This window comes from Silene latifolia, chromosome 2 (assembly GCF_048544455.1).
Source record: "Silene latifolia isolate original U9 population chromosome 2, ASM4854445v1, whole genome shotgun sequence".
NCBI classification, from domain to species: Eukaryota; Viridiplantae; Streptophyta; class Magnoliopsida; order Caryophyllales; family Caryophyllaceae; genus Silene; species Silene latifolia.
The window spans coordinates 157,883,300-157,906,029 of record NC_133527.1 but is presented as its reverse complement, the minus strand read 5'-3'; positions in this window follow the sequence as shown (position 1 = coordinate 157,906,029).

Sequence of the window (22,730 nt, the reverse complement as noted above, 5' to 3'; positions counted from 1 at the left end):
TAGTTTCAAAATGAAATCCATAGAGTTGTTGTGTGATAAAGATCTCATAGAAATGTTCAGTAGGTTTGAGGGAGAGAAGGTGATTGATATATGGATTGGATCTGGTACAACACCTTCTACTGTGTTACAGTTGGCTAGAAATCTTAGGGGAGTCCAAGAGAAAGAGAAACAAATTGTTAAAATTGAGGAGATATGGCCAAGTAATCATGGTGGTGTGAGGAAGAAATTAGATGTTAGGAGGAATTTGATAATAAATGATGTTGCCGAACCTGTAGTACCCAGCCAAAACTCCATAATATCTCCAACAAGATCAACAAGGAATAGTGAAGAGCATGTCATGTCACCATTGAGGACTGTGATGAGTGGTGAGTTATTGAACAATGTGACCATTCATAATATATCACCTTCCCTTAATGAGGTGATATCACACAATTTAATGATCAGAAGGAGTCCCAGATTAAGATTAACATAAGGTAGTGTCATTGAAAATACAGTCACTCAAAAAACTGTTACACCCAAAACTATCACTCAAAAAACTGTCACTCAAAAAAAATCATCAGCCACAAACAAGAAATCCAAAGCCACTGAAAAACAAATTCTGGAGGAACAACCACTATTTAAACTATCCAAATCAACTACTAAACTGAAAGGTGTATTTGTGCCTAGGTTAGGAGTACTGTAAGCCAAGTTTTTGAGCCAAGTAGATCAGGGAGTAGAAGGAAGAGACTTGAATATAGTGAGGTTCATGATTTGGAAGATGATTTTGGCACTGCCAATTCGTACAATCCAATTGATGAAGAAAATGTTAATGATAAGGAAGTTTCTAACTTAGAGGTTGAGGATAATACAGTCCTCTGTGGTCTTGACAAAATTGATGATAGATATGATCCATATGAAACTACTAAATGGTCAGTAGATGAAGAATGGTGCATGGGCCTCAAAAATTCTTGCAAATGGGGAGATATATGATGATAAGGTGTTTGGCACAATTAAGCTTAGGCCTTGGATGCTATTTATAGATCAAGAGCATTTCAAAGATACTCTAAGAGATTTCTGCATTCAAGAGAGGTTTTATATAATAATTATCAAGGCTGATAAGTCCAGGTACACTGCTGAATGTGCAACCGTGGGGGTGTGAATGGAGAATCCATGCTAGTGTGTTATAAGATGGAACCACTTGGGCTATCAAATCCATCAGGGCTGCAGATCATGGCTGTAATGATGTGAAAAGTTATAACCCCTTGGCAAATGCTGAATGGGTTTTTAAGAAACTTATTGAAGACATAAGGGCAGATTCTGCAATTACAGGGGAGTCCATTCAGAAAAAGTTAATGGAAAGGTATGGCCTGAACATGAAGAAATCCACATTGTATGGTTTTCGTATATCCGGTATATGATTTTTAATAATTAACTTTGACCCACCACTAGACCCACACCCCGGTAGTGCACTTCGGCCCACCAAAAGGCTTTCACCACACGGCCTTTACCCTACTAGCAGTCGTTGATATCCTCTCCCCCTCCTTCTCAGGCTCCGGCAGCCATAAGTGGCACCAGCATCACCACTATCGCGTACCATTACCAATTTGGCACCATCGTCACACCACCAGCACCATACCTTTGCAACATTATTCATATAAATATGGATTTAGGGAACTCAATATGAAATAGATCTCATGAGGAGGAGGTGAGTTAGGTTAAGGGTGGTCTGATGGAGGTGGTGTGTGGCGGAGAATGATATTGTAATAAGGATGAGGCGGTGTATGGTGTATGGTGTAGGATGTAGTGGTGCGGTAAGAGTCGTTGTAGTTGGAGGGTGGTGTATATGGCGATGTGATAGGTGGTCAACAATGGTGTGTTACTGAAATACCAGAAAAAGGGGGTGGAGTTGAGAAGAGTGAGAGAGTGGAGGGAATATATGAGGGAATAATGGGTCATTAATAAGTTCACAGTGGGTCATCAATAATGTGTTATTATTGAATTACCGTATTGTCATATTGATCTCACTTTTTTTTCTTTTTTCTTTACATTTTAAAAACCATATCGGATAACGTATATCTGGTTTTGTAATTTGCCAATCCTTATCCGATATGGTTTTTTAAGAACCGTATCGGATATACGGAAATGTGTATCGAATATACGGAAATCAGTGTAACTAAATTCGTATAGCGTATCGGATACGAATAATAAAATCGTATCATATAATTTTGCTTGACCCTAGGTCTAGGGATGGGTGACCTCCTGGGAAGATTCCCGGGATGCTCAAGAGTAAGGACAAAATTTGCTGGAAAGGAGGCGTATTGATCTGTAGGCCATGTACACAGCCTAGCGAGCTACCATGAGTGACCACTTCCAACCCTAGGTTTGGGCCGGGGTGTTACAAGTGGAATCAGAGGAACCCTACGACATTGTGGTGAGCCTGTGGTCAGGAGTACCCGGGTCACCCACCTAGCGGGGAGGATTCAGGGCTTGGCCGCGGTCAGGCGCAACGAGGACGTTGCGTTCTTCAAGTGGGGGTGTATAATACTCCATTGAAACGAAGACGTTATTCGGGTGAAGTACACCTTGAAAAGGTCCATTGATAGGCTTAAATGACTAGTGCTTAAAGGAATTGAAATTACTACTCATATCAACAAAGTGAACTTTCTTTTCTGGTTATCCATGTGAAAGAACTCCACAATTAAGTGTGTTTGTCTGAGAAAAGTCTTAGGATGGGTGACTTAAACACCCCCACATACCAAGATGCCTTACCAAGAACCACCGTAACATATGAAGATGCTACCATCTCGGTTGCCCGTGGTAAGTATATCAAAAGTAACCATGTAAGAACATTACAGTATATAGTTTAGTGAATACATTATCTCAACTGAAAACCAACGTAAAAGTAGTAGATACCTCATTTCTACACCTTCCGCCAACCACCCAGTGATGATTGGGCCGCATGTTTGGTACACGGAATGATTTATGACAGTCCGTAAGTTTATAGTCAAGTGATAGCTCAAACACTTGTGTCTACCCTTTGGTCATCATCTACACACCGATACGATCGTTTTAACAATAATTAGAGTTTATTTGGTGTCCGGGTCAAAAACCGCTTCATTTTCTAAGAAACCGTTTAAAATGCCAAGTCGGAATGTTCTAGAATATTCCAGATATTTATTCCTAATTAAATTTGATATCTTTTGGTAAAATATCTTCCATATATCATATTTTACGGAATAAGGAAGTATAGATCTACCGCAATTCCATAACAGAAATGCGGAAATCTTTCTTCCGGAGGAGGAAACCTCTGGGAAAATGACGCAGCAGGTGCTGCGCCTCTTGGAAGGACCGCAGCAGCTGCCGCGCCTCTTCTCCAGCCCTTTTTGGCTATTTACGGAATTTTTCCGGGATTTCTTACCAAAGTTTGTGTCCTTCCAAAACTCTTCACATTTTTTGGTATAAATAGAGACCTTCGGTCTCCATATAAATAGTGTCCGCCCTTCTCTTCTCCCTTTGCATTCTAGACCTTGCTCTAAGCTTTTGACGCCTATGTGCTTGATCAATCGACCACGTAAGCTCAGATCATTCTGAGTACCAGTCACGTTGCATGATCGACCAATTTGACCACTACACATCAATCAATTAATCTAAAATCCTCCAATGAGGGCATTTTCTACATACATTCAAGTCGAGAAATCACTAACGTTAATTTAGTTAATCTCGTTTCGTCAAACATGTAAGTATGAGGGTGTAAATCCCATATTTTTTTATTGTATTTTATTATTGTACCATTAATGTAAGGTTTACGTCAAAAGTATATTCGAAACATTTTTTAAAACCCTTTTGTAAAACTATTTTTACGCAACAGCGAATACCAGACGCCGAGAAGAAACGCAGCAGCAGCTGCGCCTCTTCGAAGGGTCGCAGCATATGCTGCGCCTCTTCTAGAGGTTGCCGCTGCTACTACTCTTCTTCTTCTTCTTCCTCGGGTTTCTGTTGTTTCGTTCTGTTTTGTCTTATTTTTTCTATTTTCTTTCATTCCTCGGTATATAAATCATGTTTTAATAATCCTTTTTAATTATAACGTTTTATTTCGACTTAAATCCCTTATAATTCAATATTTGCGGTTTTTCGTTACTAAATCAAACCCGGATTTTAGAAACTCGATTTGTCCATATCAAGTTTCTGGGATTCGTTCTTTGGTACATAGCTTCCTTTATTTGATTTCAATTTATCAAATTCTTTTCAAAGTTCGTTCCTTTTGTATTTCCGACATCGTAATGAGTCTAATTTGTTCTAACTCGTTTTAATCCGTTTTTATCGCTTTTATGACGGTTCCAGATGTAATTAACCTGCTAAATCACTTCCACTTGAGTCTAAATATCAATAATTAATCGTAAATATACTAACGAACATTAACAGACCGCGGTTCTGACTTCACAGACAGAGCTCAACTCAAGAACAGACGCAGGAATAGCTGCGCCTCTTCCAGAGGACGCAGCAAATGCTGCGCCTGTTCTGAGGTGATTTATGTCCCTGCCTTTCGTTCTCGCTTTGACGTAGCCTTTAATTACGTGTTCAATTAATTAATAATCGTAATATCACCCTTAATATGACCTATTTTGTTACTTCAATTCCTACCCTTTTGTTTTCCTTTCTTTTTATCTTCAAAATTCCGTTTTAAGTGTACTTTTGACGTAAATCAATTAAACCATTGTAATCAATTGTAATTTTTATCGTTATTTATTTATCGTATTTATGTATGATTTATTTGCTTGTCTTTCACATGTAATCATTCTAAATCTCGATTTCGACATAATTAGTTGCTAAATTATTTGTTCACCGACATAGTTTAATTCACATGCTAGGATTAATCTATGGATGTTTCATTGCATACATATAATCGACGACATATCAAATATGAATAATTTCCCTAATCATTAGTAGAGGCTGCTTTTGAGGCGGGCGAGATTAGGTGTTCAGTAAAAGAACTTCCTAATACGTACCCTCACCCCTTACTCCAGATGTCTGTGAACATCCGTGTTCATTGGCATCCACGAGAATCACTCTAGACATAGAATGCTAAGGGTAACGAGTTCTTAGTGTTCATATCACTACTTTGTGTCTTGACATGACACAGGGCATTCGAACGATTCCAATTTCCCATAAAAATTGGTGGCGACTCCACAAATGCAAGCTTATTCAACCTTTCACCAGTTTCAATGCCTCACAAATCGGTAACGGCCCATGACCTACTTTGGCAATCCAAGGTTCCGTGGGAGAAGTGCCGCCGTCATAAACATAACCAACGTGCGGGTGCGCGCGGCGCGGGTGGCCCATGTCAAAAGTTTGGCGACTCCGCTGGGGATGATACACTTACGTGTTACCCAGGGTGAAACTTGAACGAGGTTAGGGAGTAGTTTATACGAGATAGTTGTCGGTTTTCATTACTCGACCTTAGGTCGTTTTATTCGGCCTTCTTAGGCTCAACCCAACCCATTCGACCAATCGTCCCGTCTGGACGGTCCAAATTCTTATCTGGGCCTAAGGATAGATAGCGATTGACGTCAACCATACCGTGGTACATACTCTTGTTTGTATCAAGGGCTTTCACTACTCGAGGAAATGGACTAGGAACTGACCTTACTCTTGTTTGGCACGGACCTCTCCACAGACCAGGGTTTGATTGCTTGGTATGGCAACCCACCTTTTAAGCCAAAACCCTTTAAACGCACTCAGCATACCGTTATAATGTATGTATGAATGTTTGTATCATATACGTGATCACCATTTTGTAAACAAAACCATGACAAAATTCTGTAAAATAAAATCCTTTTCAAAATGTAAATATTTTCAAAAGTGGCCTAAAATAGCGCAAATTGAGTCGAAACTCTCTCCAAGTGTCCAGTCAAAATTCGGGCCTCAAAACCCATTTTAAAAACCTCACTTTGAGTCAGCACTCCTACAACTACACTACAGCTGCCTAGGACAAACATTTCAAAATTTGTCATTTTCAAACCTCACTCGACACGGTGGCACACGCCCACTTCACGAGTCAAGTCTCTTTTGAGTAAGTGTGCTAAAATTGTCGATCGTGTTTTGATTCGTCATCGATCTCTTATCCCCAGTTTCTAAGATGCCTGGAACTAGTCACGCAAGCATTAATGGACAACCCGAAAATGGTAATGATCTAATCCTAGCTATGCTCATCCGTCTCCAAACAAGCCAAGACCAAGCTTATGCTTGCATCAATGCTATTGAAGGCCGAATTGTCGCTGTAGAAGCTAGACTTTCTATTGCAGAGAATGATATTCCTGACATGGTCGTCCATGATAACCTTCTACCCTTTGTTGGACAACCAGAAGTCAACCTTCCACCAGGTTCTACTGAAGCTGAAAAGCGACTCCAATATTTGGAGGAGCAATTAATGTACCTTAAGGGAGATGACATCTACAGGGAGAATAATCGCAAGTATGAGGCGGCAAATGCTCAACTGCCAACTAACTTCAACATGACTGACATTCCAAAGTTCAAGGGGCATAAAAACCCTTTGAACCACATTCGTGACTTGAAAGATTACATGTCTATCAAAGGCATTAAAACAGAGATGTTCTTAAGGATCTTTCCTTCATCTTTCGATACTATTCCTTAACAATGGTTCTACTCTTTAGAGTACAAGAAAATTGCCACTTGGGACGATGCCGCAATTGATTTCACTAAACAATACGCGGATAATGCTGAAATCCTAGTCATTATGCGCACTCTAGAGGTTCTTACGCAAAATGAGAAAGAAGGCTTCACCGACTTCCTAAGTAGGTGGAGAAAGACTAGCACACAACTTGTTGAACGCCCAGACGAAGCCACTCTTGTGGAAAAGTTCGTGGATAATTTGAGACCCATTTATGCAAACCATTTGAGGTACCAAAACATAAAGTCTTTCAAAGACTTAACTGTACTAGGAACGAGAATTGAAGACGATATTCGTAAAGGGCTCTTGTCCAAAACGGTAGGTCGCGGATATCAGGGTTCAATGAGTCGTTCTTATGTCTCCACTAACAAGACCGACGAGGTTAACCTTGTCGAATCATCTGCTAAGAAAAATAATCCACATAGGAAATTTACTTATATTGGTGAATCATATTCCACTGCTCTGAAAAGATTAATGAAACAAGGTAAGCTCCAACCCATAGGACCTACACCTGACCCAGAGAAGAAATCTAAATTCTGGGATGAGAATGCATACTGCCAATATCATAGAGGCAAGGGACACGATACGGAGAAATGCTTCAAATTGAAACATGTCATTCAGGATATGATTGAAGATGGTCGTTTACCCATACCTCCCGCAAGCAAGCCTAACAATACTCAGAATCCTCTTGGAGTTCTGACGATCACAGATGAAGAATCCACCTTGGATTATTCACACCTCATTTCTCCAGTCGAGGATGAGATTCATGCACTAGAAGATGAGGGGAGTTATTCTACCATTTCTCCTACCATTATTGATTATATTGCATGGGCAAAGAGTCTAAGTAGGCAAGTTTCAGAAATGGAAGCTGTAGTGGCATCCTTGCGCAATCCAAGCACTATACCTAAGGAAAACAGGCCACTAGCTCCAATTGTATCTCAAGAGTCTACGATGCAAGAGGTAATCGTAGTAGTTGACAATCTAGTCGAGCAAATAATCAGTCTAGAAGCTGAAATCATCAGGTTGAGAGAGCTCATTATCGTCAACGGAATATAGGCAAACGACAATGAAGACGAATACCTCACAGAACACCATCTAGTCAAGGTCAGTGAAGATGTAGTCAAGGCTAGCGGAGATCAAGATATAAACCAACTTACTCGCTCAGGACGTTCATATCAAAATGTCTCTCAAAACGGTCCTACTGTTAATGGTCCAGTTACTAACACCAATGTCATCACACCAAATGATGGCGAAGATACATCTGCTGACCATTTACTAAAACAACTACAGAAGACAAAAGCTGATCTTTCAATCTGGCAATTAGTTGCGAGTTCATTTCCCCATCGTCAAGCTTTACTGCAAGCATTGGCTAAACTGAACGTAGCGCACGATTTTATACCTGATGACGTAGTCAACCTAGTCTTCCAAGACTCAGTTAAGCTAAGTAAACCAGTTACTTTTTCAGATGAGGATTTGCCTCCCTTCGGCGCCAGTCATAACCCCGCTTTACACATTATAGTCACATGCCTAAACAAGAATGTACCAATAACTTTGGTGGATGATGGCTCCGCAGTCAACGTCATACCACTAAAGACAACACATAAGTTGGGCATGAAAGAATAAGATTGGACTCCTACCAACCAAGGTGTTCGAGCATACGATGGAACACGACGTAAAGTAGTAGGGCTAATTAACCTCACTATAGCCACAGGGCCAATCGAGCGAAAGGTTAATTTCAGATAGTGGACTTCGAAGCATCCTTCAATATACTTCTGGGAAGGCCTTGGATTCACGCTTCTAAAGCAGTAACATCCACCTTGCACCAGAATATCAAGATTCCTCTAGATGGGAAAGTAGTGACGATCACTTCGTCACCTATCAAGGTTGCGATAGAGAAAATGTCAAGCAATCAAGTAGTCACAGACCCAGTATACGAGCTTGGGGGATTTCAGAGCATAAATATTGTAGAGAGCAAACTGAGGCCTCTATACTTCAACCCATACTCCAATTTAGTGGTCAACCACATACTCAAGTCCCATGGATACTTCCCAAGAATGCCATTAAACCGCATCAAGAAGAATACCTTTGTACCTTACAAAGAAGGAAATTCTCAAAGGATACCATTAGGTTTGGGATACAAGCCCACGAAAGCAGAAGCCTTAGAAATGCTTACTCAGTTCCAAAACCGTAAAGACAAAGGAATCCAGATGCGATCCTATCTCCCTACCCTAAATGGATACTTCGTTAGGGAGGGGAGTCATGAATACATTCATGGGTTTCCCGAACCTTAGCATTATAAGGGAACACGACTAGCTGGAATCGAGGTCTTCCACGATTACTACTTCATCCCTTCAGAAACGGTTCCTACCGTCAAAACTCGTCAAACACCTTATTTAGACGAACAAGCCGCTAGCCTTCTGTTTGGAGAAGACCGATTTGTCAGAGCAACGCAGGATGAGATCCTTACCATGATACTTCAAGATGACCATTTCAACCCAACAGCGCTAATTATCGACACCAGCTCAAACCAGCAGAAATGATGGAGAAAATCAATCAAATGGACTAACAACCAAGGAAAGCTCTTCAAGGTCAGATGTTCAAAGGAGAACCCAAAGACAACGAATTCGAGTCAGAGTCGGAATCAGATTCTGAGTCTAGAGAAATCGTTAGAGAGACTTCTTCTGTCGTCACTCCCCATCCCATTGTTTCTCCTAGCATAGCGCCACATAGTAACAGCAGCATAGGAAATGTCCCAGCAGCTGTCCCTTTACCACCACTGACTACTGAATAGATGGCTTCTTTGTTTCAGCTCTTTTCAAAATTTAATATGAATAAATCAGATTCTGCTTACTTCTTGTATTTTTCTGAATGCAATTCTATTTACGATAATAATGAGGATGATCCTAACCCAGACTCAGTCGAATTACCTCCCTATGTAATTAAAGAGATACTACAAGAGGGGGAAGGGGCACCAGTTATAGAGAATACCAAACCCATCAACGTAGGAACCGAATTAAAACCCCAAGAACTTAGGATAGGTGTGGACGTGTGCCCATATGCGTATGCCCAGCCGATCTGTGGACAACGTCAGCGGTATCTTGAAAGCCACACTCGGCGGCGTAAGAAATGCTTTCGACCGGGTCGTTTTAGATCAATCGGTTTCGTCTCGGTAAGAGTCTCGAAATGATTAGAGCTGTTCGGAGTCGCCACCAAGCATTTGTGGGATGCTTGGAACCCGTTCGAATCCACTTTTTACCTCGGTCAAACGAAGCACAAAGCAGTGTTTGACATAGGTACTAAAGATAAGGAATCGTCCCTCTTTAGCATCCTATCTCTAGAATGACTCTCGTATGCCCTGGATAAGGCCGTCCACTATCCAAAGTTTTTGAGTAAGATGTAAAGGTACGTATTGGGAAGCCCTTTAATCAGACACCCATTCCCGCCCGCGGTAGCGGCCTCTACTGATCGATCTTGGTTGGTTGAATGCAAAAGTTGATAAAACGGTTTAAATACATGAATGCGCATCCAATAATTTAAACCAAACATGTGAGAGCTTTCTAAGTCGGTTGATTTAATCCAAGAATCAAGTATAAGATGTCGAGTTGGATTTATGGTTGATTTGCATGCAAGATGGAAGTTAAACATCCATTTACCAAATTAGGTTTATGGTGCATAACGTGATCCATTTGTCTTAATAAGACATTTTGCAAGTACGGTTTTTAAATGAGCAAATTAGTCATCTGATCCGTCCTATATCCCGGTTAGCCGGAGTCGGGATCGTCCTAGACCAATGCTGGAAGGGGAACAGCCCCTGCACCAGGCAGCCAGAATAGGCGCGAGCCTATTGGCGATGTAAGAGGGTCTCCCCTGGTTTGAAAATAGAAAAAGAAGTGGCCTGTTTAGGCGCGGGTCAATCAACGGTATATGAAGCGTTCTGACCATTGAAAAACGTAAATAAAACGTATTGAAAATGGGTATTTGGACCGTTTTGGTTTGAAAGGACCGTTTAGGTCGTATTTGTTGATTTGAGGAACGAGACTCGAATAATCATCATTGTTTTGATGATATTCGATGTCGGGTTCGACTTTATAAGCTTGACATGAATAGTTTTGAAAATAATTATGAACTAATTGTTTTAAGTTCATTTGAATATAATTAGTCGATACTCATCATCGTACTCGGGTTAAAATCCGACATGGTATGAAGAACCAAGAATGACTTTGTGTTGGTGACTAATACATTTATTTTGGAAATGTAAAGAAATGAAATAAAAGGCTTTAAAATACCTTTTAAATGTAATTAACCAAATATTACCACCGAAACACGGATTAAACCGTCATGGTATTAAGAACCAAGGGTGAAAAATGCTTTATGGTTAAAAACTTGTAAAAGAAAATAAAATGGGTTTGAAAATATTTGAAACGGTAAAAATCGATTACAAATATGAAAATAGGTTAAAGAGGAAAAGAAGTGACCAAACACGGATTAGACTTAAGGCTGGGCAGGCTGCTTTAGGCGCGATCATGTATGCTACGTAAGTAGCCTCTGCCTCAACGAAAATGTCCGGTTTTGGCTCATTCTTCCCATGTTTTGGGCCATGTTATGCATGATTTAGCATGTTATAGTCATGAAACAAGTAAAGACATGATGAAAGAAGGATTTTTACACCCTTATACTTACATGCTTGGTTATGGCGAGAAACCGACGTAAGTGTATCAACTCGTTTGGTCGGAAAAGACTCGGTTTAAAACCGTTTTAGTAAGTAAAAAGAGTGTTTTATTAAGTTTAGTGATGGTGTAGTGGTCGAAATGGTCGGTCAAGTGATTTAATGCACGATGACGGTACCAAACAATGTGTAAGGCTTGTATTTACGATCGGTAGGTCGTAAATACGCGTCGGATTGTGACTTAAGAAGTCGAGTCTAGAATTTTAAGGGAGAAAGAGGGGGTGGACACTCGCGTAAGTTCTCAAATGGGGGCATTTTAGGGGTATTTATAGGAAAATAAGTGGTTGTGTGAGTTTTGAGCGACGTGGCCACCTAGGCTGCTCAAAGAGGCGTGAGCAATGTAGCACGTCTTCCAGGTGTCTTGTCGCTTTCACACAAATGCAATCATGATTTGTTCTATCCTAGGATTTGTATGCATATGTTTGGTACTTGACCATACATGAATCCGGGAAATCTTAACATGGAAGCATTTGAATAGTTGTTTTGTGTGTTTGACTCGGTTTGACTCGTTGTTGGAGTCGGGATTTGAATTTTTGAGTCGGTTTTTGGTCCGGTGTCTGTTTTGACTCTAGTTAGTGTCATTGCGACCCCGTCATCATGCTTTTAACACTCCAGGTACTTTTGAAAAGTTTTGAAATGTTTTATTTTCGAAATCGTTTTAAGTTTTCCGACGTAAAGTTGTACACGAATTGTCGATCAAACGCTGTGATTCCAAAGCATGTTATAGTCCGATAATCATCGGGTGTTTGTTGGAGTCTCAGTAGATAATGGGTATCTACAGAGCCCCCACTTTGACTGAGGCTTGGATAGGGCGAAAGTCAAAGTAGAGCCCCCAGGTCAATCAAAGATTACAACCCGGAGACCCAAGCGACGTCGAGGCGGCTCGAAAGGACTCGGGCCAAGGACCTGCCATCGGGAAGGGCGAGGCCAAGGCGACTTAAGTGTAAGAGCCAAGGACCTATCGTCGGGAACAGTTTAGAGTCTATCGACTGTCCGTGCGGGTCGTTTAAAGTCCGTTAGACTACGTACAAAGGCTCGCCAGCCATAAGAAGGAGTCATACCTGAGGCATCTTGGGATATGTCCTTGCTTGTTTGCGGACAAAGGCTCGCCAGCTTGATAAGGAGTCTCACTCGAGGCATCTTCGGGATACGTCCTTGGGTTGTATCTTGCTTGCGGTGAAAGGCTCGCCAGCCGTGGTGCGTACAAAAGGAGGGCTCGCCAGCCGCTGTGCGTTGTAAGGCTCGCCAGCCATGGTGCGTACATAAGGAGGGCTCCCCAGCCGCGGGGTATTATAAGGCTCGCGAGCCATGGCACGTACACGAGGAGGGTTCGCCAGCCGCGATGTGTTGTAAGGCTCGCCAGCCATGGGGCGTATATGAGGAGGGTTCGCCAGCCGTGGTGCGTTGTAAGGCTCGCCAGCCATGGGGCGTATATGAGGAAGGCTCGCCAGCCGTAATGCGTTGTAAGGCTCGCCAACCATGAGGCGTACATGAGGAGGGCTCGCCAGCCACGATGTGTCGTAAGGCTCGCCAGCCATGGGGCGGTCGGTTGATAGACCGTTAGAATAGCCGTGTTGGGTGGCCTTGTTTTGGAAGTAGCGGACTCTTGTTGCCGCCTTGGAAATAGTGAATTTTGAATATTCACTGTTGACATTTGAAGGAATAGTGAATTTTAAATATTCACTAACCGTTTTTGAATTTGAAGTGGCGGTTTTAATCGCCGTTTGTTTGAGTTTTGAAGGATGTAGCGAATTTTGAATTTTCGCTATTACGTTTGAAGTGACGGTTTATGTTGCCGCCATTGACATGTGAAGGAAATAGTGAATTTTGAATCTTCACTATTACTTTTGAAGTGACGGTTTATGTTGCCGCCGTTGACATGTGTGGTGAAAATAGTGGAATTTAATTTCCAACTATTATTTTGAAAATGATGGTTTTAATTGTCGTCGTTTCAAATTTGAAGAAATAGTGAATTTTGAATTTTCACTATTATTTTGAAAATGACGGTTTTAATTGCCGTCGTTGAAAGTTTGCAGAAATAGTGAATTCGAATTTTCACTATTATTTTTGGAAAATGACGGTTTTAATTGCCGTCGTTTGAAATTTGGAGGAAAATAGTGAATTTTGATTTCACTATTTGTTTTTGTTTTTGAAAAAATGATGGTCCTTAATGTCGTCGTTGAAAATTTGATGTTTGTTATGGGAAATTGGGGCGCGAGCAACCTGGCAAGATAAGGGTGCTTCCCTATTTTTCTGTAAAAGACGCGATAATGGTTTGCATACCATTCTCATTCCATCGTCTTCAACCTTTCGACAAAACAAACAAGAAAAACGCCATTGTTGGGTTCTTGCTTGCTCTCATTCGTGCCATTATCAACATGTCATCTCAAGGTATGTATTTCCCCTTGAATCCATTTGAATCTGTTGGTCTTTTTGATAGATTGTATTAGGGCGAAATATTTACCCTAGAAAATCGATTTGGGCGTTTTTGATTGAGCCCATTTCGAGTGAAATTGATGATTGCATTAGGCTGGAAACCTGTTTTGGAGTATAGGGGTGCTTTTAGTTTGCATTTTGGTCCCCGTTTGCGTCCCCTATGCTCGAAAAACGTGAGTGAGGCGAAGAAACCGTCTCATTTCACAATGTCAAGTTTATTTGCTTAGATAGTGGGTCCCACTAGGTTGCATTGTAGTCGGAAAAGACCGTATTTGCCATTTTGGACCTTTGTTGGGTATTGTGGGCAAAATTGGAATTTTTGCCTTTTGTGACGGTCTTATGCTTGACAGAATAAGCGCCTGTTTGGGCTTGAATTGAGTCAGTCTGCCTTGAAATGTACCTTATTGGTAGTTTAGGTCGCTTTGAGGCGTGATAAAATCACGTTGCCTTGTTATGGTCGTATTTTGAAATTTTGACCGGCTTGTGCTCAAATTGGCGTGGGAATTGCCTTTTTGAGTGGTAGGAAAATACCCCATTGTATCGGGAATGTATTTTGGTGTGTTGGCGGACCTTGTGTGGGTCTTGAGGTGCCGTTTTTGTTGTGGTTGTTTTGACTCGTCTTTTGCTTGAAAAGAAGGGCGAGTCGTTTTTGTGCATTTTTTGGAAATTGTTTTGTTTGGTTGGGTTTGGGCGGGATTGCCCTTGTTCTGCTTTGCAGGTTCTTTTTTTTTTTTTTGATTTGTCCATTTTACGCCGTCGTAATGCCAAAATTTTGGCTGACGTTCTTTGGTTGCATTTGGTCGCAGGGGATCATTTGGGACCTATGGGGTCTGTTGTGGAGGCCTTGGAAGAGGAGGATGATCCAAGAGGAGCAAAAGTGACCGGGGAGGCTGCTGGAGCCGAGGTGGTGGAAGAGGATGCTTCCGTAGAGGAGGGGAGGCGGCTGTCGCAGCCGGCTTGTCCTTTTCGTTGTGGCTCATAGACAGGGCAGCGGATGATTGGAGGTTAACACCAGGGTGGTGCGTCGCACCATGGTCCTTGACCTCCTTATCATCCAAAGTCTGCCAGACACTGTCTTCTTTTTTATCGTGGAGCAGGAACGAGGTATTACCGTCATGGTAACCACCTCTGCTTCCGTTGTTGTTCCTCTGTTTCCCGTGTTGATCCTTTTCTTTTCCGAGCGAAAGGATAGGGAGTGCTTAGCTCGGTAGGTGGCAGATAGCCCCCAGTTCGTTGTCTTAGGCCAGTGTCTGTATGATAGACGGTTGTACTAGCTCTTGTTTGTATGGTCAGTCGTTTGTATCAAACGTGTGTCGATGTATTTTGCGTGAGGCGGTTTGTATATATGTGTTTTTTGATTGTGGTTCATTTTGTGATTTTTGGCTTTTTTGTGTTGTGTTTCAGACGAGCGCTGTCGGCTGTCAATTCCCCTTTTGCTTCGCATCAGTTCCTGCGTCGTTAGTGTGGAAAATAGGCAACAGGTAGCACGTATGCGTAAACGTAAACACGTAAAAGGCACTCGATTGAAGACAAAATTTAACCACGAAGACACGAAGTTAAAAATTAAAATTTGAAACTTGAAAGGGTATTTTGAAAATTTGCGACAAATCGTCACGTTTGGACTCCAAAAGGAATTGATTTGAACATTTTTGAGCAACTAACTCATGTCTTGAATTAAATTGCATCGGAATTGTTGAAATTGATTTGTGACTCGATAAAAAAAATTCAAACTCAAACCGTCAGGGATGATTTTAGAAAAGATTTTTGCGAGTGTATTTGATTTGATTTTTTTTGTGAGATCAAGACTCGAATTTGTGAGTGCTTGAAATTTGAGGAAAATTGATGTCGTGTTATCAATTTTTCGATTTTATTTTTGGCAAAATCGCGAAAAAAAGCGAAAAAATTTCAGGATTTCGACTGACATGGAAACGATCCGTCGCGGATCGGGGAGACTAGCCCTTCCCTCCTTAAAAAAAGAAAGAAAAATCCATATGTTTAAAACTGCGTCATGGGAACCGTGTCGGATTTCGTAAAACGCGAAAACAAGGAAATGTGAGTGTGAGGAAACACAAAATGTCCTGGACCATCCCGAAGAGGCGCGAGCATTCCGGCGGGAGGTTTGAGGTGTCCGGAGAAAACACAAGTTAAAAGGGACAATTCAAGGCGAGAATCCTGGGAATAGGCCTAAAGAGGCGCGAGCTATTGGGCGATAGAAGCCATCTCTCCCTTTTTTCTGAAAAACGCGCTGATTGTTTTTGTATAAATAGTGATGTTTGTGCTTCATTGTTTTATCGTCCGAAACACAAAATCATCTCTACAAAACCTCTTCTTCCTCTTCCACAAAAATATTTCATGAATGCCTTTGAGAATGCGTTGCGACAGTGGTGCCGGAATTTGCCGCCTCCCGAAAAGTATCAACTCATTTGCATAGGAGTTGGTCAATTGTTGGTGCTTCGTCAAGTCAAGGTGCAATCCTCATTTCTCGAAGCATGTTCTCGGTTTTGGGATTCGAAACACCATGTTTTCGTTTTCCCGAAAGATGAAATTTGTCCTCTTGCCGAAGAAGTTGGAGCCATTGGTGGATGGCCGGGTTGTGTTCCGGTGCTTCCTCCGACTCGGTTGTGCTACAAGGAGAAATTCCGTTCAATGTTGGGCTTGTCGACAAGTCAACTCAACTTCCTTCTTGCTCCACATGGTGTGGATATGTTGGCTCTTATCAACATCTTTTCAAACCGATTAGATGCCAATGTTTCGGAGGTGGCTAGGAAAAGGGCTCTTGCCTTTTGTCTTGTCCATGTATACCTCTTTGTTGATGCTTTGAAGAAGGAGAGGTCGAAATGCTATGGTAGCATGACCCTTGTACATGTGGTTGAGCAAATGGAGCATGGTAGGGATCCATCATGGTTGGTGCTTGGCGAGATCATCCAAGCTTTGGACAAGGAAGGCTCTTGTGGAGAAGTTTCGTCATTTGGATCTCCAAGGGTCCTCCAAGTGTGGCTATTGGAGAGGCTAAGGTATGTAGAGCCTCCGGTTGATTCCTCTTCTTATTCCTTCCGTCACCTTACTATGAGGAAGAAGTTGTACTCGGATAGTTTTGCTTCCACCGAGGCTTATTGGGCCGCAAGATTGTCGGAGGAGGATGGTCCTCATATCCGTTGGGTGGTGCCATGGTGGCACGTGAGTTCCTTCATGGGGTTGCCCGCTTCGGGTGCTAGTCCTCGTTCTTTTATGGTGGTGGGTTTAAAGGTTGTTTAATTCATTTATCCCGAAAGGCTCATGAGGCAAATGGGGCGTCAACAAAAGGTTCCCGCTCAAGATACCCTTGTTCAAGAGAATGTTTTCCGGAACTCCAAGCTTGTGGAGGTCTTCGAAAGATGGTGGGCCACTCGGCCGCTTTGGGAGGTACCAAACCCCTTTGCCACGACATGGGTGACTCCCGCTTATGTCAAGTGGTCAAGAGCTTTGTCCTTGGAAGAGAGGTCCAAATACCGCAAGGACGAAGTTGTCGATTTGAAGTATCGAAAGGTTGGCAAGGCCAACCGTGCTTTCGTTAAGGACTATGTTGATGGAGTTAGCCCAGATGTGATTACACCACCAAAGAGGAGGAGCTCGGGTCCCAAAAATGTAGTGGGTCGTGCATGGGCTCGTTTCGGGCCGAACATGGGGTCTTGCACTAGACTGGAGGCCGTTGCCGTTGTAGATCCGTTGAGGATCCGCTCCGAGGAGGAAATCCATGCTAGGCGGGCCAACAAGAAGAACAAGGGGAAGATGTACCCTGAGGGAAATGCAAGGGTAGAATGGAAGAGTGAAGACCTCCATTACCCACTTTATTATTGTGTTGTATTATCTTTGTGAGTTTTTATTATGTTGTACTAGCTATGTTTTGTGTGTTTTGTGCTAGTTTTATTATGTGAGGTGTTTTAGTCGACACCTTAGCTTTGACAAGTTGTAGACTCGCCGAGCATTATTTATTGTTGAAATTGTAATCCCTCCCATTATTAATTAATAAGAGAATTACTCGTGTCGAAATTGTGAACGCTTGTTTCTTCCATCCATTTTTTAAAGGCAATTCGATTTGAATCGTCCTAAACATTTGCACTTGATAAATGGGATTTTTGTGGGAAGGGAGAAAGGCTCATTTTTTTGTATTTTTGTGGGAAAGGGAATGTTTTTCCCTTTTTTTTTAAAGTTGATGTGGGTGATTTTTCTTGATTATGGGGATGGTTGTATCCTTCTTATGTAAGAAAGGATTGCCTACATATCCACCTGAAGAGGTGAAATCAAACAATGATCGTAGTTCGAAACGTTTTGTAAATTTGATTGGGTTTTGTGGTTGTATCCTTCATGTATAAGAAGGACTGCCTACGTATCCACCTGAAAAGGTGAAATCAAACCATGCTCGTAGTTCAGGGTTTTTGTTTTAGTGCAAATGGATGTTGCCTTTGACAGATCAAAGGACATTCGAAACGGGCAAGGTGCCGCAACTTAGACTCGATCAAGCATGCAATTTCAAATCAGAACGCATTGAGGAACTTGACTTGAAAAGGGCTGAGGTGGTTTCTAGTCTAGTTGAAAAACTAGGGTTGAGGTCGTTGGTTGCCATGGTTCAAGGGTAGTATTTCTTGACTTGGTCCAGGTTGGCCAGGTTTGTAAAATCCTCCCCATCTAGGTCACTCGCCTCACCGCCCCCCCCCGAAAGTATTTTCTTAACCAGGTATGGCCTGGCCCAGTTGGGTTTGAATTTTCCCCTCGGATCGACGGGTAATGGTGCTCGGACCGACTTGAGGACCAAGTCTCCTTCTCGGATATTCCTGGGTTTAACCTTCTTGTTGAATGCCCGTTGTATACGTCGTTGGTATAGCTTGATGTTGTGCAAGGCGTTGAGCCGCCGCTCGTATAAAAAAGTGAGTTTCTCGTATCTTCGACGGGTCCATTCCGCCTCAGGGACTTGACTCTCCAGTAGGATGCATAGATAAGGGACCTCTAACTCTACCGGTTGAACCACCTCCATACCGTATGCTAGGTGGAAGGGTGTGGCGCCTGTCGATGTTCGAATGGAGGTTCGGTATCCCTAGAGTGCGAATGGGAGTTTGCTCGGCCAATCGCGATAGTTGTCTTGCATTTTCTTGATAATGGTGATAAGAGTTTTGTTAGCTGCCTCCACCACTCCGTTGGTTTGGGGACGGTAGGGGGATGATCGATGTCGTTTAATCTTGTATTTTTCCAGCAAGGCCTGAGTTTCCGCCCGTAAGTGAGAGCCTTGGTCGCTGATGATTTCATGGGGTACCCCATATCGGCAGATGATGTTGTTTTGGATGAACTTGGCCACTTGTTTGGCGGTCAAGACTGCATATGACTGTGCTTCCACCCAATTGGTGAAGTAGTCGATGGCGACGAGGACAAAGCAATGCCCCTTGGTGCCTGTCGGGTTAACCTTTCCGATGATGTCGATACCCCAGTTTGAGAAAGGCCAGGGTGACGTCATGGTGTATAAAAGGGATGGTGGTATGTTTTGTATGTTGGCGAATATTTGGCAATTGTGGTAATGTTTGACGTAGTTACAGCAATCGACTTCCATGGTGGTCCAGTAGTAGCCTAATCGCATGATCTTTCGGGTAAGCATCATTGTGCTCATGTGAGGGCCACATTCTCCGTCGTGGACCTCTCCCATGACTTTTTGGCTTTTTGATGGTCAATGCAAAGGAGAAGAATCCCTTGGGGTGTTCTTTTGTATAGTTGATCTTGGTTCATCACGAATTGTGACGCAAGTAAATGTATGGCTCTTTGTCGTCTTTGATCAGAGTTAGGAGGGAATTCGTTTTTGGTTTTGTAGTTGAGGATGACTTGGTACCAGGGTTCGGCATGGCTTTCCACGTCGTTGTTGATGGCACAAATGTGAGATGGCTCTCTACTTCTCTCGACACATAGGGGCATCGATGTCATGTCGTCAGATATATTGACGAGCACGACAAGTTTTGCCAGGGCATCAGCAAATTGATTTTCCTCTCGTGGCAAGTGGAGGTAGTCGACTTGGTCGAAGAACTCGGCCTCTTGATTGATTTTCGCTTGGTAGGGAGCTAAGCTGTCACTTCGGATTTTCCATGATCCGGACACCTAATTGATGATGAGTGATGAATCGCCGTGGACCCTCAGTCTCTTGATGCCATGTGTGATGGCTGCTTGTAGGCCGATGAGGCATGCTTCATATTCAGCGGCATTGTTGGTGACGGCAAAGTCTAGTTTGACTGAGATCGGAACATGTTCTCCCTCTGGTGATATTAGAAGGATTCCTACCCCGAAGCCTCTCAGATTAGATGCACCATCGAAGTATAGGTCCCATGTGTCGGAGTCAGCACAAAAGATGTCTTCATCAGGAAGTGACCATGTGTCGGTCGTTGGATTCTCGTTGACGGGATTCTCTGCTAGGAAATCGGCGACTTCTCTTCCCTTTATAACCTTGAGGGGTACAAACTTGAGATCAAACTCGAACAGCATGAGTGTCCACCTAGACAGCTTCCGTTTAGTACGGGTTTTTCGAAGATGTATTTGACCGGGTCCATCTTGGAATAGATGTGGACCGTGTAGCTGAGCATGTAATGTCGCAGCTTCTTTGTTGACCATACTAGGGCAAGGCATGTCTTCTCCAGTTGGGTGTACCTTGTCTCATACTCAATGAACTTTTTGCTGATGTAGTAGATGGCTCGTTCTTCGCCGTCGACTGTTTGTGCTAGCATTGCTCCCATGGCTGTGTCGGTAACAGTCAGGTATAGGGATCGACGGATCCCCGGTTGAGGTGGCATGAGGGCAGGAGGTTTGGATAGGATTTCCTTTATCCTGTCGAAGGCCTTTTGACAATCGTCGTCTCAATCGGTGTGATCGGAGGCGTGAAGTTCTTGAATATTGGTTCACAGATTATGGTGAGCTTGGCAATGAAGCGGCTGATGTATTGAACTTGACCGATAAATCCCCGAATCTCCTTCTCGTTCTTAGGCCGTGGCATTTATTGAAGTGCTTTGATTTTGGTTGGATCAATCTCAATGCCTCTCTTGCTGAAAACATGTCCCAAGAGTTTTCCGGAGGTGACCCCGAATGCACATTTCTAAGGATTTAGTCTCATGTTATACTTCCGCAGACGAGCGAAGAATTTCCGAAGGGCGCTGATGTGGTCGTCCCGTTCTCTTGATTTAACAATCATATCATAGACATATACCTCCACCTCCTTGTGCATCATATCATGTAGGATAGTGGTAGTAGTTCTTTGATAGGTAGCTCCGATATTGATGAAACCGAAAGGCATGACCGTGTAGCAATAGGTACCCCACTGTGTAGTGAATGCAGTCTTGTGCATGTCCTCCTCAGCCATTTTGATCTGGTTGTACCCAGCATACCCGTCCATGAATGATAGGAGAGCATGCTCGGCGGTATTGTCCACCATAATGTCAACATGTGGCAAAGGGAAGTCGTCCTTTGGACTCGCCTTGTTCAGATCCCTGAAGTCGACGCAAACCCAAATTCTTCTAACCTTCTTTGGTACAGGAACAATGTTGGCCACCCAGTCGGAGTACTCAGACACTTTGATGAAACCAGCCTTGAACTGTTTATCCACTTCTTCCTTGATTTTCAGGGCCCATTCAGGACGCATCCGACGCAGCTTTTGCTTCACTGGTTTAGCTCCAGGCTTAATGGGTATCCGGTGCTCTGCAATTTCTCTGTCAATCCCAGGCATATCTTTGTAAGACAAGGCGAACACGTCCTTGTATTCATGAAGGAGGTCAATGAACTATTATCTTTCCGAGGGGTCAAGGGTTGTCCCTATCCTAAGTTCTTGAGGTGTGTTGTCGGTTCCTACATTAATAGGTTCGGTCTCCTCAATGATGGATGTTCTGGTTTCCCGTTTGTCAAGTTCTTTGGCTAGGTGAGGTGGGTAGTCACTCAAGCCAAATTCCTCATAGTCATTTAGAATTGCATTACAGTTAGATTGAGACGAGTCATAAGCAAACTTAGCATTCATTAAGTTGACACGAGCGAAAAGCTCGGAGAGGAAAGACATCTCATGGTGAGTCAGAGGCGACACAGCAGAGGAGGTGGCCCCTGGAACAGGCTCCAGGTTGTTACCTTTCATGGGAGTGGGGGTGACCCTAGTAGACTCAGCCTCTGAATCAGCCACGAGTTTGTGATAAAACAGCGGGAAGGGGACCTTGACTGGGACATCAGGAGTGTTAGGAGCTATGACAGACTCTGACTCTGACTCAGACTAAGATTCTTCTTCACTTCCCTCTCTAAACATAGAGCCTTCTCCAGTTGTGATCTTGAGAATGCGGCCTTGGCAATCGGTCCACTTGGCGGTTTTCCTCCATCCCTGTGTAGCTTTCTCCGGGTCAGTGTTGGAGATCAAGGCGGTTGGGTCAAATTGGTTGTCCTTCAGAGCGATGTTGATGATGTCCTCATAATCGAGGTGCTTGACGTTATCCTCTCCAAAGAGGAGAGTGACAGCTTGTCCGTCGAGGCATGAGGACGGCTTAGACTCGGTTGATGCAGCTTCGGTATTGTCGGGGATGAAGTAGCAGTCCTGGAAGACTTCTACACCCGGGTATCTGACCTTGGCCACAGAGTCATAGATCGGCTCTGGAAAGCCATGGTAGAGTTCGAACTCTCCCTCGGGGACAAAGTATTCATTGAGGGTCAGATGTTAGGGACGGAGGATAACTCCGTGCTTCTTGCGCTTTTGAACTAGGAGGTTCATTTCCTGGATATCTTCATCGGTAGGTTCATGGCCCAGTCCGAAGGGGATGTTTGGGACCTTAGCCTGTTTCAAGGGAGGTAAGGTGCTCTTCATTGGATTGAGGGGTAAACCTGGGAAATAACCCTGGCGCATCAGAATGCGGTTGACTGTGAGGTTGG